The sequence below is a fragment of the Eubalaena glacialis genome, chromosome 14, assembly GCF_028564815.1.
Source record: "Eubalaena glacialis isolate mEubGla1 chromosome 14, mEubGla1.1.hap2.+ XY, whole genome shotgun sequence".
Taxonomy (NCBI): domain Eukaryota; kingdom Metazoa; phylum Chordata; class Mammalia; order Artiodactyla; family Balaenidae; genus Eubalaena; species Eubalaena glacialis.
Genome location: NC_083729.1, coordinates 53,722,014 through 53,738,860, shown reverse-complemented (window position 1 = coordinate 53,738,860; position 16,847 = coordinate 53,722,014).

The window sequence follows — 16,847 nt, the reverse complement described above, 5'->3', positions numbered from 1 at the left end:
GGAACAAGTCCCTGTACTCTGAGTTTCCTACTTATGCTTTTCTGCCACACAGCTTTCTCCAGAGCTGGGGAAATTCATTCAACCTGGCAAAGATGCAGCCTGGAAATGCCTCAAGTTACTATTTCCTGGGGGCAGTCTTCATCTGATGGGTGCTGGGAGCTGATGGACAATGTCCCAGCCTCCCTCATTCAGAGAGAAAATTCTGAGTCTCATAGACGGTGATGGTCAGTCTATGGCCATAATGATTACAGCTCAGCAATGTATCCTTTATGGACTTTTCCTCCTTCTCTGTTTTACTATTCTTGCTCCCTCACTCCTGCTTCCTGGAATTGTCTTTCCAAATAAACTTCATGCACCTAAGCCCTTGTCCTAGGCTCTATTTGAGGGAGGGAGGTCCAAACTGAGATACATTTCTGGAGGACTTCAAAGTGAAGACCCACTTTAGACCTTCAGAAGAAGAAATTTGGGGTAGAAGCATAAAGTTGTGCTTTCTTTCCAGTAGAGGCTGAAAACAAAGAAGTAGATTAAATCATCCAGTGAGAAGAGAAAGGAGCTTATGAGGGAAACCTGAGGGACAGTAACATTTTAGGCACCGGCAGAAGAAGAGACAGGAGACTGACAAAGAGATGACCAGAGAGGTAGGAGAAGAACCAAGAGAGTTAGCAGACATGGAAGCCCAGGGAAAAGGAAGCTTCAGGAAAGAGGGAGTGATTGGTAGTGTTAAATGCTATTGAGAAGTCAACAAAAGTATAGATAAGTAGCCATTAGATTTAGCAAATAGAGTTCATTTGTGACTTGGTGAGAAACAACTCTAAAAGCATGATGAGGCTGAACCTAGGAAACAAAGAATTGAGTGTATTGGGGAGAAGTGAGAATACGAACAGAGTAAATATAGGAAACTCTTTTAGGAAGTTTGGTTTTAAGGGGAGGAGAAAGATGAGAAGATATCTGGTTGAATGAAGTAGGTGTGTGTGTGTGTGTGTGTGTGTGTGTGTGTGTGTTAAGATGGGAGATACTTGGGCCTGTTCAGACTGTTTAGTTCATAAGAAGATTGGCACAGAAAAAACGCTGAAAGTAGGGGAGAGTGAGGAACAGTGAAGATAATGAGTTTCTAAAAAGAAAGAAAAGGATGAATTCCAGGTAGGTAGTTCAATTCAGTCTGAGGGAGGGACTTGTCTTCCATTGAAATAACAACCTGGTTCCCTGCCTGTTTCAAAGATGATACAGGTGGATAATTCCAAAACATGGCTGCATATTTCTTTTGCACTAAATTGTCTTTATCTGATAAATTTTAGTTGAATTTAACCATTGATAGTACTTGATAATAAATATATATGTCCATCAACTAGTTTTCTTGATGTTACCATAATATTAAGATTGTAATCCTTCAGATATTACATGGGTATTTGCTTGACAGTCAGTGAAAAATATGTGTTCCTCAAGTAACGGAGAGAAAGGGAAGCATCATTAAACTTTAGTCTAGTGATGTGGCATTATGTGACCTCATCTGCCTTTTTTAGGGGAAGTCAGCAAGTCATTTGCTGCTTTGTGGTCTGTTCCTCGTTTATAAACTGAGACTCATATAATTGGTATTTATGATTTGATTTATTCCTGGATATTGGTCACAAATTGAGCTTCCATAAGTTAAACATTTAATATCTGTGAAGATCATGTTCCTTCCTGAAGACACATTTTATACTCTAAAATACCAAAATCGATCATGGAAAGACAAATACATGATTTTACAATGATTTTCTAAGTTTGTAAAGAAAAAGTCAAAGTTTCAGATGCTCTTAGAGAATTCTTTTTTATCACCTGGTTGAGGCTTCTTAAAAATGCCTGTCCAAAGAAGTTCTAACTAAAGAAATTTTATTTTTCTGATAAATCTCCCTGAAGCAAGAAAATGCTTCAGTGCTCTAAAGACCTTCAAACTGTGATGAAAATTAGGGCCATCTGTCTAAAAACTATCATTGCAGATTCAGTGGTGGAAATTTCTTTGAATGTTAGTTTTCCTTACTGCTGTGTTCTCTTCCTTTTCTCCTCCTCCTGCACCCCCTCATCCTCTTCCCATCTCCGCGCCTGATTTCATCATCATTAAACACCCAGAGCACATAGTAGCTGTTATCTTTAGCAGACTCTGTGGATAAATTATCTGATGCTATTCTACTGGTTCTTATGGCTTCTTCCCTATAGTTAATAGTTATATTAACTATAGAATAGTTAATGTTTTGCCAACTATCTTCTAAAAGTGATCCACCCAACTTTTGCTTGCAATAAAAACTTCTCCCTTTGATGTCTTGGGGTAGTTCTTTTTCGACATAAATGGACAACGCCTTTGCAAGAGCATTGTCTAATTCAGATGCTTATGGATTTGCTTCATGTACACCTGCATCCATCAAATCAAAAGTTGTTCTTTACTTCTGGCACCAATTCACATAAAAGCAGCTTCAGTTCTCCTGTCACTTATGATGAGAGTCATAGGCAGTCACATCGTGAGATTTGACCAATACTGGGAGAGTCATATTTACAATAATAAAGGTCATAACAGCAGGGGTCTAAAGTGAAGCAATTGTGAGTCAGGAACCATCTGTACTCTTCTATCAGTGTTTATTGTGAGGATTAAGAGCATAAAGTGCTTCAAAAACTGCAAAACCTTATACAGGTGGGAGGAATTATTGTAATCCAAACCTGTATAATATATACAAAACCACACAAACCAAACAGCACTAATGCGTTGCTCATACAGGTCTGTGTAGCTAGAATTTGAAGCATTTCTTTTCCCTAAAAATCACAGGCTTCTTCTTGCTGAGTTTCAGAAGGATTTTGGTCACCATAGAAAAGTAACACCCAGTGAACAATCCACCCGTGACTAGGAAAGGAGCCATTCTTTCTCCAGTCTTCTCCCTGGTCCCCTCCATCCCTGTGCATCACCCCTGGTCTTTCTCCCTGGCCTTTGGCGGGGCCCACTGTCTGCCACTCGGGAATGACATCTCTCACCTTGGAGTTTTCAGGCTTGAAAAATTCTTACAGACACAGATGAAAGCACAAAACACCACTATACCATTCAGATCTGAAACAGTCTTCCACCTCAGTGACAGAGTGCTAAATAAAAAAGTTTGCCCCTCCCCAAAGCTTTTAAAGGATCAGCGTTTCTTTTATTTAAGGACAAAAAGAAGAAAGAAAGACCCAACTAACTTGTTATAAACAAAGCAATTTGAAATTCTACTCACATTCTAGAAAAATGTCAGAAGATCGTTTTTCCACAGAATCCCCCCATTAATGCCTCGTGTGGCTTTCGGGAAGGCTTCAGGCAGTAGAATGCGTGAGAAATTCACTCTGGCTTTTGCTGTCCCACATACTCCTGTAGTGCTGAAGTACCCTATTGGCTCTGAGAAAGGAAGCCTCAAAGCAATTGCCCAGCCATTTCCCCCTTAAATTTCTAAAATTAACGTAACATGGAGGTGTTGGTTACATTCATATGTATTAATTCAATAATGTTGATTAAGTCCCAACCACACCCACACATGTTGTCCCTTTCTCTTAGCTGCCCACAACTTGCTTCTAGTGTTTCTTACATCCCTAGAACAACAGCTACAATAACAACCACAGGAATTTTCGCTAGAATAAACATGATCAATAGCCCTTGTAATTCTCCATGAAAGCTAAAAAAGGAAAAATAGAAAAGAGTTACATGAAATATGTTTCCCTTGAGTCTACCATGATTCATTTCCATGCTTATTTCCAATGTTAGTTACTTGAAAGATAGTTTATAGATCTTTTAAGTCTCCTTCAAAGATTAAGCTGGGAGAAATGGACCTTTGGACCTGACCTTGGTATGATGCTTCATAGTTTACAGAACACCTCTGTGTTCATGATTTCCTTTCATCTGCACAACAATGGTTGGGTAGGTATTACTGTAGATGGAGAAACTGAATCTCAGAGAATTCAACTGTTACAGCTAGGATGCTCAAAACCAGACCATCTGACACTCTCCACCGCCCCATGTTTCCTTAGTAGATGAATACAAAGATAACAAGACATAGGAAATGATAGTATGAGAAATCTTCAACTATAAAGAATACAGAAAAAGTTTTAAACTGAGAGGATCAGGAAAAAACACATTAAAAAGACAATCCTGATTTTTTTTTGTATACACACATGCAAACACACATATATCATTGTTTACAATTTTTTAAAATGATAATCTATTTTTCTTCTAACAAGCCTGGTGGTGTTAATAAATTGGAAAAATAAACAAAAACCATTTTAACTAACATGTGTTTCTATTGATTTATTTGTGGTGGTAACACTGGGGCTGCTCGTAGGCTATCTTCTCTCACATAATAATTATTATTTACTGATGGCAAAGCTCTGTGGATGTGACTAAAGTGTCAGTGACATAAAGAAAAGCCTGTTTAAATGATCTGCAAAGCAGGGCCACAGCTGTAACTTTGCCCTGGCAGAGCCTGTCAAGTAAATAGCATGATCTTTTCAAACACAGCCATATTATTTTCTTCCCGGCATTTGTAATTTGTTAAAACTCTCAGTGTGCATGCCTTTCTTCCTATTAACAATGGCAAATGGCCAGTCTCTGTATTTATCTCTTGCACACACATTATTTCTATGTATATTTGATCTGGTTTCTATATTTTAAGAAGTTATATATAGATATTGAAGAATGTACCTAGCTGCAAATTTTAAACAGCATTCTGTGACCGGTATGATATAACCTATAACTCCATGATATAACACTCAAAAATGCTGAATAAAACAATTTTGTTTTAGGTGCTATCAAAGTAGCCCAAGGTCAATTGCTGGATCTACTTAGAAGAAAAAAAAAAACACAAAACACACAAAACACCATGACACTTCAAAACTGCTGATATTTGGTTTTGTAAGACATACTACATTTGATATTTATAGGCTTAGTCTTATTGCCAGAGCCCAAGAGCATCTGTCTGGGATCCCAGCCATTGTCTACCAACTTACTTGTACCTTGGTAGATATATGAATATCCAACAGATTTCTAATTTAGAAATGATGGGTGGATTTTCAGCGACTTTGATTTTATTCATAACTTAAAGATTAGATACTAAAACAGGAGCCACCTAACATCACTGCCAACAAAATTAATCTTTAATATAAATCCCTTAAGGCATGACTTTCCTCTCTGCACAATTATACAATCTCAGGATTTGATGAAATCTTGAAGGTTATGGAAGCCAACCACTCTCTGCAAACAATGTGGTACATTGATTCAGAGTTGAGGCTCTGGAAACAAACTGCTTGGGCAGTTCATACTTACCTTCTATGTGATACCAGGCAGGCCTTTAGATTCTCTCTGCGTCTGTTGCATTTGTTAAATGGGAATACAATAGAACGTCCCTCACTGGGTTGCCATGATTAAATGAGATAGTGCATGGCTTGGTACATGCACACATTGGGTGCTCAAGAAATGTGAGCTTTTTCATTCTTACAGCATTCCTGCTACATGGTCACTCAGCCTTTGGTTGAAAACCTCTAGTGACAAAGCACTTTTCACCTCCTAAGGCATCCTTCTAAGAATTTTGAATCACTAACTCTTAAAAGTTCTGCCAGAGCTTAAGTCTCTCTTCCTCTTGCCTCTTAATGATCCTGACTACACTTCCTTGGGCCTTTCAGGAAAAAAAAAAAAATCACTGCTACACATAACAATTTTTTCTTTAAGTAGCTTAAAACAAGCTAATTTGGCTCTTTTTTCTTCCCTCCTGTGAGTCTTTTCCCCATGTAAAATATTTTCAAATCTTTTCCTCATATGCCATGTTTTCAAAGTCCCCTCCTTGTCACCACCATGATTATTTCCCTACAAATCTTTTTTGGTTTATGTCCACACAGTGGTCTTAAAATGTGATACACACAGCTAATGAAATAGTCCAGGTGAGGACTAAGAAGTTAAAAGCATATGAAATTCTGATTCTGAATAATGACAATTTTGTTTCTCCTTTTCCAATCCTTACACCTTTTGTTTCTTTCTTTCTTCTTCTCCTTTTTTCTTCTTCTTGCCTGGTTTAATGTAAATAAAACGTGGGGAGTGGAAGGGGCAGTAGTAGGTATCGCTGTCTCCTTGATTTTAAAAGGAAGCCTCACTATGTCAAGCAAATTTTGTCAGAACTTTTACTAAGGTTTTGGAAACTGAGGTGCGGTTAAAAGAAGCATGGAGGTTTCTGAGTTTTAATAGAGGTTAATGCCTGTGATGTCTGTATCAGACAGTCTGAAAGAAAAACAAACTATTGAAGCTGTACTTTTTATACCTTGTTTTCTGTGAAAATTGTTTGCCTTACCTTGAGGACGAGGAAGTATTTTTGATTACACAGATTCCCCAACAACTGTTAAAATATTAGCCAATAAAACAATCTCAACCACATTTAAATCAAACATACTCTGAAGTTTTGGCAGTGTTATAGGACTATAGCTTTCCTGATTCTGGACCTTAAGCTTTTACTAATGAAGTCCAAGATCCCAAGAGATTTTTGGCAGCCAAAGCACACTGATGCTGGCAACTTCAAAGCTCCCCCAACCAGAGGTTATGCAATTGGTATTCTGAACCCAAGAGCTGGTCTTCACTCTATTCATATTAAATATTATATGATAGAAGATATAGGTAAACAGTTATATAATATGAGGATCTCTTTCTGAGTAGGATATGAAAGGCAAGAACAATTAAAAACAATTAAACGGGAACTTCCCTGGTGGTACAGTGGTTAAGAATCCACCTGCCAGTGCAGGGGATATGGGTTCAGTCCCTGGTCCAGGAAGATCCCACATGTCGCAGAGCAACTAAGCCCATGTGCCACAACTACTGAAGCCCGCGCGCCCTAGAGCCCGCGCACTGCAACTACTGAGCCCATGCACCACAACTACTGAAGCCTGCGTGCTCTAGGGCCCACATGCCACAACTACTGAGCCCACGTGTTGCAACTACTGAAGCCTGTGCGCCTAGAGCCCGTGCTCCAGAACAAGAGAAGCCACCGCAATGAGAAGCCCGCGCACCGCAACGAAGAGTGGCCCCCACTCGCCTCAAGTAGAGAAAAGCCTGCGCACAGCAACAAAGACTCAACGCAGCCAAAAATAAAAAAATTAAAAATTAAAAAAAAATTAAATGATTATAGATTTAACTTCTTAAAGGTGAAAATCTTTTTGTCAAAAAAATAAACTTCATAAGCAAAAGAAAAATGACAAACTTGGAAGAAATATTTGCAATATGTATTTCAAGAAAGGATTAATGTGCGTAATATATAAAAGCCCTTAAGAAACGTTAAGATATACACTCTAGTTAAAAAATGAATGAAAGACATGAACATAGATGCTCCAAAACAAGAAACGCAAATAGTCAATATATGTATGAAACAATGTTCAGCTTCACTAGTATTCAAAGAAAAGCAAAATAAAGCAAGACTCTAATTTGTGCTTATAAAATGGCAGGAATTTTGAAAATCATAATATTCAATGGTGAAGCAACAGAGAAACGAGCCAAGATTCTCATACATTGCTAGGAGTTTATCAGAAAAAAATAACTGTAACATTTTTCTAAAAATAATGCCATAGGAATATTCATGGTAATCTTAAAGACAAAAAGGGGGCAACATACTCTAATTGTGTAAATAATAGTACAGTCATGCACTTGAGAAAATATTATTTAATGATTTGAAAACCGTTTGATTTTGAAGCAAAAGAAAAAAGTTTAGAAAACAGTATTACAGCATTTTTTGAGAGGAGATTGATTAAATAAATTATGGTATATTAAAATAATATTGCAAAATAATATTTAATGATTTGGAAATGTTTATGATTTCAAAGTGTTAAAATGTTTAGAAAATCATATTAAATTGTTATCCTAATTATATTTTTCACCAAAAAATAGACTGTAAAAAAAGAGAATAATTTTCTCAATATTTGGCAATTGACATATATTATTATTTTTATTTATTTTTTTTTTTGGAGCAGAGAAAGGTTTATTGCAAGGCGATGCAAGGAGACGAGGTGGCTCATGCCCTAAAAAGCCTCGAGCTCCCAAGTATTATTTTTGAAATAAAAAAATTTTAATATTATCTTTTTGGACTTAGTCATTGTTCCAGCTTGTAGGATCCTGCTAAACAATGTGTTTTTCCTCAGTAAATTTGATAAGCATGTCCTCAGCAAAAGGGGTGATAAAAATGTTGACTAGAACAAGGTCAAGGGAAGAACTTTATAGTAAAAACAAAAGCAGAAGCAAAAATAAAAACTAGATCAAAAAACAACCTCCCTCCAGACTGAAGCAATTTTTAAATTAGTGTCCTTTGGGTATGATCACTTAATAAGTTTCTAATTCACTGATTTACACTCAACATTTAGTGAAAATTTCTCAATCTTGTCTTAAGACAAGGTATTACATATCTTAATGAAGTACTTTGCTGAAGCTCAGATACACATTCAGCTGCATTTCCCTAGTACATTAGTCTCTTGATTGCAATGAAGACAGACTCATTTAGGTCACCTTAAGAAATGAGGGTTTTTAAATGTAAAATGGATGGCTAGTGGGAAGCTGCTGCATAGCACAGGTAGATCAGCTTGATGCTTTGTGACAACCTAGAGGGGTGGGATAGGGAGGGTGGGAGGGAAGCTCAAGAGGGAGGGGATATGGGGATATATGTATACCTATAGCTGATTCACTTTGTTGTACAGCAGAAACTAACACAACACTGTAAAGCAATTATACTCCAATAAAGGTGTAAAAAAAATAAAAATAAAAAATGAGTAATACAAAAAAAAAGAAATAAAGAAATTAGGGTTTTTGTAAGATTACACATCCAGTACCTAAAACTAAATAAATTCCAAGAATCAAGGCAGTTCTGCAGAAAATATGCTCTTTCTATTCTCTCTTTTATGACCTACATGGTGCCTCCCTCAAGTATTGGCTTCTGTTTCAAGACCTGCTTTGCTCTTCTTTTGAAATTGACTAACAAGTTTTTTCTCCATTGTCCCACTCCAAGTCATAGAGAGAGCTAATCTGATTAGCTACCACTGTGCAAAGAGTAGCCCAACTCTGCTTCCCTGAGCAGGAGGCTATGGGTAAGTCATTTTCATCTAGAAGTTAAACACTGTTATGGTAGGCACTGTGACTGATGTGTCTGATACTACTAATTTGCTAATTCTGGCAAAGAAGAAAATGAGGTTAGAATGACATGGTATGCTCATAATAAACATACTCTGTCTAATAATCACAAATTTTACTTTTATATATACTCATAGACCAAAGCATGGGGAGAAAAAAAAAAAAGATAGAGAAATGGGAAGAAGCAATATTTGAATAAATAACACCCAATAATTTTCTAAAATTCCAAAATATATCAGCCACAAGAAGAGGTATAAACCTTGAGATATGAATTCTTAAAAATTAGAAATTCATATCTAAACACATCATAGTCAAACACTGAAAACCAAAGACAAAGTAAAATCTTCAAAGTAGCCAGAGAAAAAGATACAATATCTACAAAAGAACAAGAATAAGACTAATGGTTGCCTTATCAACAGAAATAATGGAAAAAGTGGCAATGGTATGTCTGCCATCTTTAAAGATTCTGCCAACCTACAATTCTACACCCAGTGAAATATCCTTCAAAAATGAAAGCAAAATAAAGACATTCCAGACCAACAAAATCTGAGAGGATTTATTGCTAGAAAACTGATATTGAAAGAAAGAGGGAATATAATCCCAGAGAGAAGCATAGAAGTGCAAGAAGGAATAAAGAGCAATAGAGTAAAAGCCTGGGTAAATCTAAATGAATATTAACATAAAACAATAATAATAACATATTGTGGGGTTTCAATTGTATGTAGAATTAAAATATGTGACAACATTAAGGCAAAAGGCAGGATAGGGGCAAGTAGAGTGTTCTAAAATCCTTACATTGTCTGGGAGGTGGTAAAGTATTCATTTTTGTTAGATTCAAGGCTGCATTTTTCTCTAGGGTAACCACAAAAGAAGTAATAAAGAATGCATATCTAACAAGCTAGTAGAGGGAGCTATAACATAATTTAAAATAAATCCAAAGAAAGCAAGAAAGGAGATAAAACGGAACACAGAAAAAGTGAAATAGAAAATTATATGGTAAAGCAAAAACATTTCTAAAGTTACAAAAGACATTTCATAATGATAAAAAGATCAACTCACCAGGAAGGCATAACAATTCTAAATTTCTAAGCTCCTAATAACGTAGTTTCAAAATATCATAAAGAATATTAACAGAACTAAAAGGAGAAATGGACAAATTCGCAATCAGAATGAAGGTTTTTAACATACCTTCCTCAGTGACTGATAGAGCAAACAGACAAAAAAATCAAAATATAGAAGATTTAGCTAACATTTAACAAACATGACCTAACTGACTTACATAGAACACTTTCATTAGTCAGGGGTCTCTAGAGAAACAGAACTAATAGAAACAAAGAAAGATAGATAGATAGATAGAGTTTACCCTTGAACAATGCAGGCTTGAAGTTCATGGGTCCACTTACACGTGGATTTTTTTCAGTAGTAAATATTACAGTGTCACACCATCCGAGGTTGGTTAAATCTGAGGATGCGGAAGGAGGGATTCTGAGGAACCGCATACAAGAAAGGCGAACTGTAAGTTATATGTGGATTTTCGACTTCGTGGGGAGTCGGTGCCCCTCACCCCCGTGTTGTTCAAGGGCCAACTTGTGTGCGTGTATACACATATATATGTATGTATGTTTGTACTTTTTTTAAAATAGGAATTGGCTCACTCAGAGTTATGGAGGTAGAGAAGTCTCACAGTCTGCTATCTGTAAGCTGCAGAATCAGGAAAGCCAGTGGTACAATTCAGTCTCAGCCTGAAGGCTTGAAAACCAGGAGCTCTGATGTCTGAGGACAAAAAGTTGGATGTTCCAGCCCAAGAACTGAGAGAGTGAATTCACCCTTCCTTCCCCTTTTTGTTCCATTCAGGCCCCAGTGGATCGGTGAGGGGGGTTTCTTCTCTCAACCTACTGAATCAAATGCTAATCTCTTCCAGGAACACCCTCACAGACATACCTAGAATTAATGTGTTACCAGCTATCTGGGTATCACCTAAGTGATGTGCAGTCAGGCTGACACATAAACTAACCATCCAAACATTGCATCCAACAACTGAAGGAAACATTGTCTTGTCAAGTGTACCTAGACATTTATTAAAATTGAACATATGCTGGGCAATAAAGCAAGTCTCAACAAATATTAAAGGATTAGAATAATACTAAAATCTTTGACTATGAATGAATAAAGCCAGAAATCAATTACAAAAAGATAACTAGAAGTTCACTAGTGTTCGGAAATAAAAACAATATACTTCTAAATATCCAATGGGTCAAAGAAGAGATCTCAATGGAAATTAGAACATATTTTCAACAAAATGGTAAGAAAAATACTACATATCAAAATTTGTAGAGTTTAGTAAAAGCCAAACTTAAAGGAAATTTTATAACTTCTAATGTACATATTAAAAATAAGAAAACCTGAAAACCAATGATCTACATATCTATCTAAAAAATCATATTCAAAGAAAGTGAAAGCCACAGAAAGTAGAAGGAAATGATAAAGATTAGAAAAGAAATTAAGAAACAGAAGACAAATATGGAGAAAACCAAATGCCAAATATTGATTCTTTGAAAAGACTAAAACAATTGCAAACCCCTGTCAACACTGATCAAGAAAAAAACAAAGAAGGTACAAATAACCAATACCAAGAAGAAAAGGAGAGACATCAGTATAGATCCTGTCAGCATTAAGAATACACAGCTCACACCTGTCAGAATAGCTATTATCAAAAAGACAAGAAATAACAGGTGTTGGTAAGGATGTGGAGAAAAGGGAACATTTGTGCACTGCTGGTGGGAATGTAAATTGGTGCAGCCACTATGGAAACCAGTATGGAGGTTCCTCAAAATATTAAAAATAGAACTATCATCTGATCCAGCAATTCCACGTCTATGTATTTATCCAAGAAAATAAAAACACTAATTCAAAAAGATATATGCATCCCCATGTTTATTGCAGCATTATTTACAATAGCCAAGATGTGGAAACAAACTAAGTGTCCACTGATGGATGAATGAATAAAATGTGATATATACACACAATGGAATATTACTCAGACATAAAAAAAGAATGAAATCTTGCCATTTGTGAAAACAGGGATGGACCTTGACAGCATTATGCTAAGTGAAATAAGTCAGACAGAAAAAGATAAATAAATATGACCTTATTGATATATGGAATTTAAGAAATCAAGCAAACATAAAAAACAAGCTTATGGATATAAAGAACAGATTGGTGGTTACCTGAGGCAAGGGGTGGGGGAAGGGTGAAAAGGGGGAAGGGAATCAAAAGGTACAAATTTTCAGTTATAAAATGAATAAGTCATGGGGATATAATGTACAGCATGGTGACTACAGTTAATGATACTGTATTGGATTTTTGAAAGCTGCTAAAAGAATAAATCTTAAAAGTTCTCATCACAAGAAAAAAATTTTGTAACTGTGTGGTGATGGATGTTAACTGGACTTATTGTGGCGATCATTTTGCAATATATGCCAATATTAAATATATGAAACTAATATAATGTTGCATGTCAATTACAACTCAATTTTTAAAAAGGATATAATAATAAGAGGAAATTATAAACAACTGCATGCCAATGAAATGGACAGATTGCTAGAAATATACAACTTAACAGAGTGGACAAAAAGGAAATAGCAAATATAAGTAGTTCTATCTATTAAAAAATTAAATTCATGGCGGGAAAGGGATGGAGTGGGAATTTGGGGTTAGCAGATACAAACTATGATATTATAGAATGTATAAACAACAAGGACCTGCTGTATAGCACAGGGAATTATATTCAATGTTCTATGATAAACCATAATGGAAAAGAATACAAAGAATGTATATATGTATATATGTGTATGTATATGTATGTATATAGGTATATACATATATATACATTCTTTGTATTCTTTTCCATTACATACACATATATGCATATATATAACTTAATCACTTTGCGGTACAGTAGAAATTAACACCTTGTAAATCAACTATATTTCAATTAAAATTTTATTTATTTATTTTTTAATGTTTTAAATAAATTTTTTTATTTATTTGTTTTTATTTTTGGCTGTGTTGGGTCTTCGTTGCTGTGCGTGGGCTTTCTCTAGTTGAGGCAAGCAAGGCTACTCTTCATTGCGGTACGCGGGCTTCTCATTGTCATGGCTTCTCTTGTTGCAGAGCACGGGCTCTAGAGCACAGGCTCAGTAGCTGTGGCACATGGGCTTAGTTGCTCCGTGGCATGTGGGATCTTCCTGGGCCAGGAATCTAACCTATGTCCCCTGCATTGGCAGGCGGATTCTTAACCACTGTGCCACCAGGGAAGCCCAAAAAAATTTTTTTAATTAAATTTATAATTTTAAACCTTCCCACAAAGAAAACTTCAGTCACAGATGGCTTCTTTGGTGAATTTTTCAAAACACAATAGGAAAAACATGAATCTTACACAAAATCTTCCAGAAAACAGAAAAAGAAGGAATATTTCCAACCATGGTATGAGGTCAGTATAACTGTAATACCAAAAGCTGGCAAGAACATCACAAGAAAGAAAAATTACAGGTTAATCTCTCTCAGGAACATAGATGTGAAAGTCCTAGATAAAATATTAGCAAGTGAGTCCAGGAGCACTCTTTGTAATAGCTCCAAACTGGGGGGAAAAAACCCAAAGTACATTACCATTTGGATGAATAAAATTCATGGTGTATTCAAACAGCAAAATATTACACGGCAATGAAAATGGACAATTTCCATTTACTTCTACACACAACAACGTGGATGAATCTCACAGATGTGATGTTGAATGAAAGAAGTAAACACAAAAGGTACATAATATAGGACTTCATTTATGTAAAAATAAAATCAGGCAAAATTAACTTACACATATAGAAATCAAGATAGCAGTGACTTGAGGAGGAGGAGGAGGAGGAGAATGACTGAAAGGGGACACGTGGGGGTGTTTCTGACTGTTAGTAGCGTTCTATTTCCTGATCTGGTGCCGGTTACACAGATGGGTACACTTTGTCAAAATTCATGGAGCTCTACACTTATGATTTGTATACTTTTTTGAACACATGTTATACTTCAATTAAGAGAAAAGAATAAAACCACTGTAATTTACCTGGATTTATATCACTCTCACCAGTCTGTGTTGTTCAGAATCGATCATCCCACTCCCCTGTAAAAATTAGAACTCTGACTTTGTAACTACTTCCTTGAGTACTAGCAATTCATTGGGTTATAAATATGAAATGGCTTTATTTTTCCAATAATCTCCCCCACAAATTGTGCTCTGCCCCTGCCATTTTCTTGCTGGGTGTCAACTCTCTTCATCACACCTTGGCTCGATTCTATTTATCCACCTCTTCAAGTTATTAGGATCATCTCATTCTGGCAAGTAAGGTTCAATTCTGTTCATTTTCTACTAAGCTTCAAACTGAATTAAAACTATTTTTCCTCCCTTCCCTCCAGAGAAAGGCAGACAAGTCTGTTGCTAGTGGCTTGGAGTATGTGTGTGTGGGGGTGGTGGGAGCAGGGGGCAGAGAGGGTTGAGGGCAGGAGTACTCTGTTCTGTATATCCTCCCATCTCCTTCTTTCCAGTGCTTCGCTTCTAATGTCAGGGCAAGAGGAGAAATGAGGAAGTGGCTATCTTATGTGGCTCCCCAGTAGGAAGATGGTAATTCCCTCTCTTTCGGATGCTGCTGCTTCTCTAGTTAACCCTGTCAGATTTTCAATGCTCTCTAAACTGGAGAGAATCCAAGTTCTGGCTCCTTCATTGTTGAAGGTCCTTGGGGTGCCTCCCTGCTGCCCAATTCCTTGAGGCATATCTTGCATCTACTTGACCTCCTCCACAAGGGGTCCAGTGAGCAGCCTCTCTTGGAGGGGGCAATGTGGGTGACTGTGGTGCCCCTTCCTTCATCTAGATCACTCTACTGCCCCCTCTCCTTTTCCTAGAACATTGAGCACTCTGCCAGTCCAGGAGAGATCAGAGGTGAGACAATCACCAGTCTCCAACCTAGGAGAGGGGGAAGGTTGGGCATCTCTAAACTTTATAAGCAATTCTCTTGAATGCTCTTCTCTAGACTTTGAGAGGAAGAAGTGCCTCCATCTCCTTTATTACAGTGAGAATGGGGTGAAGAGAGGGAATAGAGTAACCTTATGAATATTCTACTTCACAAAAAGCTAACCTCCTCTCTACTCACCCTTTCCTTACACTTCAGGGAGTAGGGATGGGGTGGTGTGGGGGATGTTTGGTGTTTGGGCTGTTTCCCTGTATTGACATTTCTTGGCCTAACCATAGGTGGGCTGGCCTAACGACAGGTGGTCCCTGAACTTAGAATATGTGAGCTCATCTCCTTCTGTGCACAGCATTGGAACTTAGCCAGGGCCCAGGGAACATCCCTGTTGACATCCTATTACACTTGTCTCCAACCACCTGGAAGTTCTGTTAATCTTCACAGCATGTGTTGGAAGAAAAAAAAAAAGAACAATTCTGTATTAACTAAAAATATAATAGGAAAAGGAATGGGATATAGGAAAAAATTGCAATGATTTTCTATTTTGCAAAGCAAATTTACCTTCAAGAAAATTTGGAGAGTTGTGTTATTTATCTATATAAATATAATAAATCATTTGAATTATTTGAACTCTTTTACCTATGTGTACACCCATCATTTTCATACTAAATTGTCCATTTATAAGATTTCTGCCCTTACAATTTTGATGTGATTGGGGATCATAATTGAACATGACTAAGCAACGTATAGTATGTTATTGAAGACAAAGTATACTATTTGTTAAAAGCACAAAACCACAGTTTAAAACAAGCAAGAGAGGGGCTTCCATTGTGGTCCAGTGGTTAAGAATCCACCTGCCAATGCAGGGGACATGGGCTCGATCCCTGGTCTGGGAAGATCCCACATGCCGTGGGGCACTAAGCCCGCGCACCATGACTACTGAGCCTGTGGCCTAGAGCCCACGAGCCGCAACTACTGAGCCTGCGCACCACAACTACTAAGCCTGCGCTCTAGAGCCCACCAGCCGCAACTACTGAGCCGGTGCACAACTACTGAAGCCCACGCGCTCTGGGGCCCGCGTGCTGCAACTACTGAAGTCCGCGTGCCTAGATCCCATGTTCCACAAAGAGAAGCCACCACAACGAGAAGCCACCGCAACGAGAAGCCTGCGCACTGCAACGAAGAGTAGTCCCTCCTTGCCACAACTAGAGAAAGCCCGTGCACAGCAACAAAGACCCAGCACAGCCAAAAATAAATAAATAAAACAAGCAAGAGGGGGTAAGATGTATCAATATTTAGTGGAGGGGAGGAACCAAGATGGCTGAGTAGAAGGACGTGCTCTCACTCCCTCTCGTGAGAACAGCAGAATCACAACTAGCTGCTGGACAATCATTGACAGGAAGACACTGGAAATCACCAAAAAAGATACCCCATATCCAAAGACAAAGGAGAAGCCACAATGAGATGGTAGGAGGGGCGCAATCACAGTAAAATCAAATCCCATAACTGCTGGGTGGGTGACTCATGGACTGGAGAATACTTATACCACAGAAGTCCACCCACTGGAGTGAAGGTTCTGAGCCCCACGTCAGGGTTCCCAACCTGGGGGTCCGGCAATGGGTGGAGGAATTCCTAGAGAATCAGATATTGAAGCCTAGTGGGATTTGATTAGAGGACTTCAACAGGACTGGGGGAAACAGAGACTCCACTCT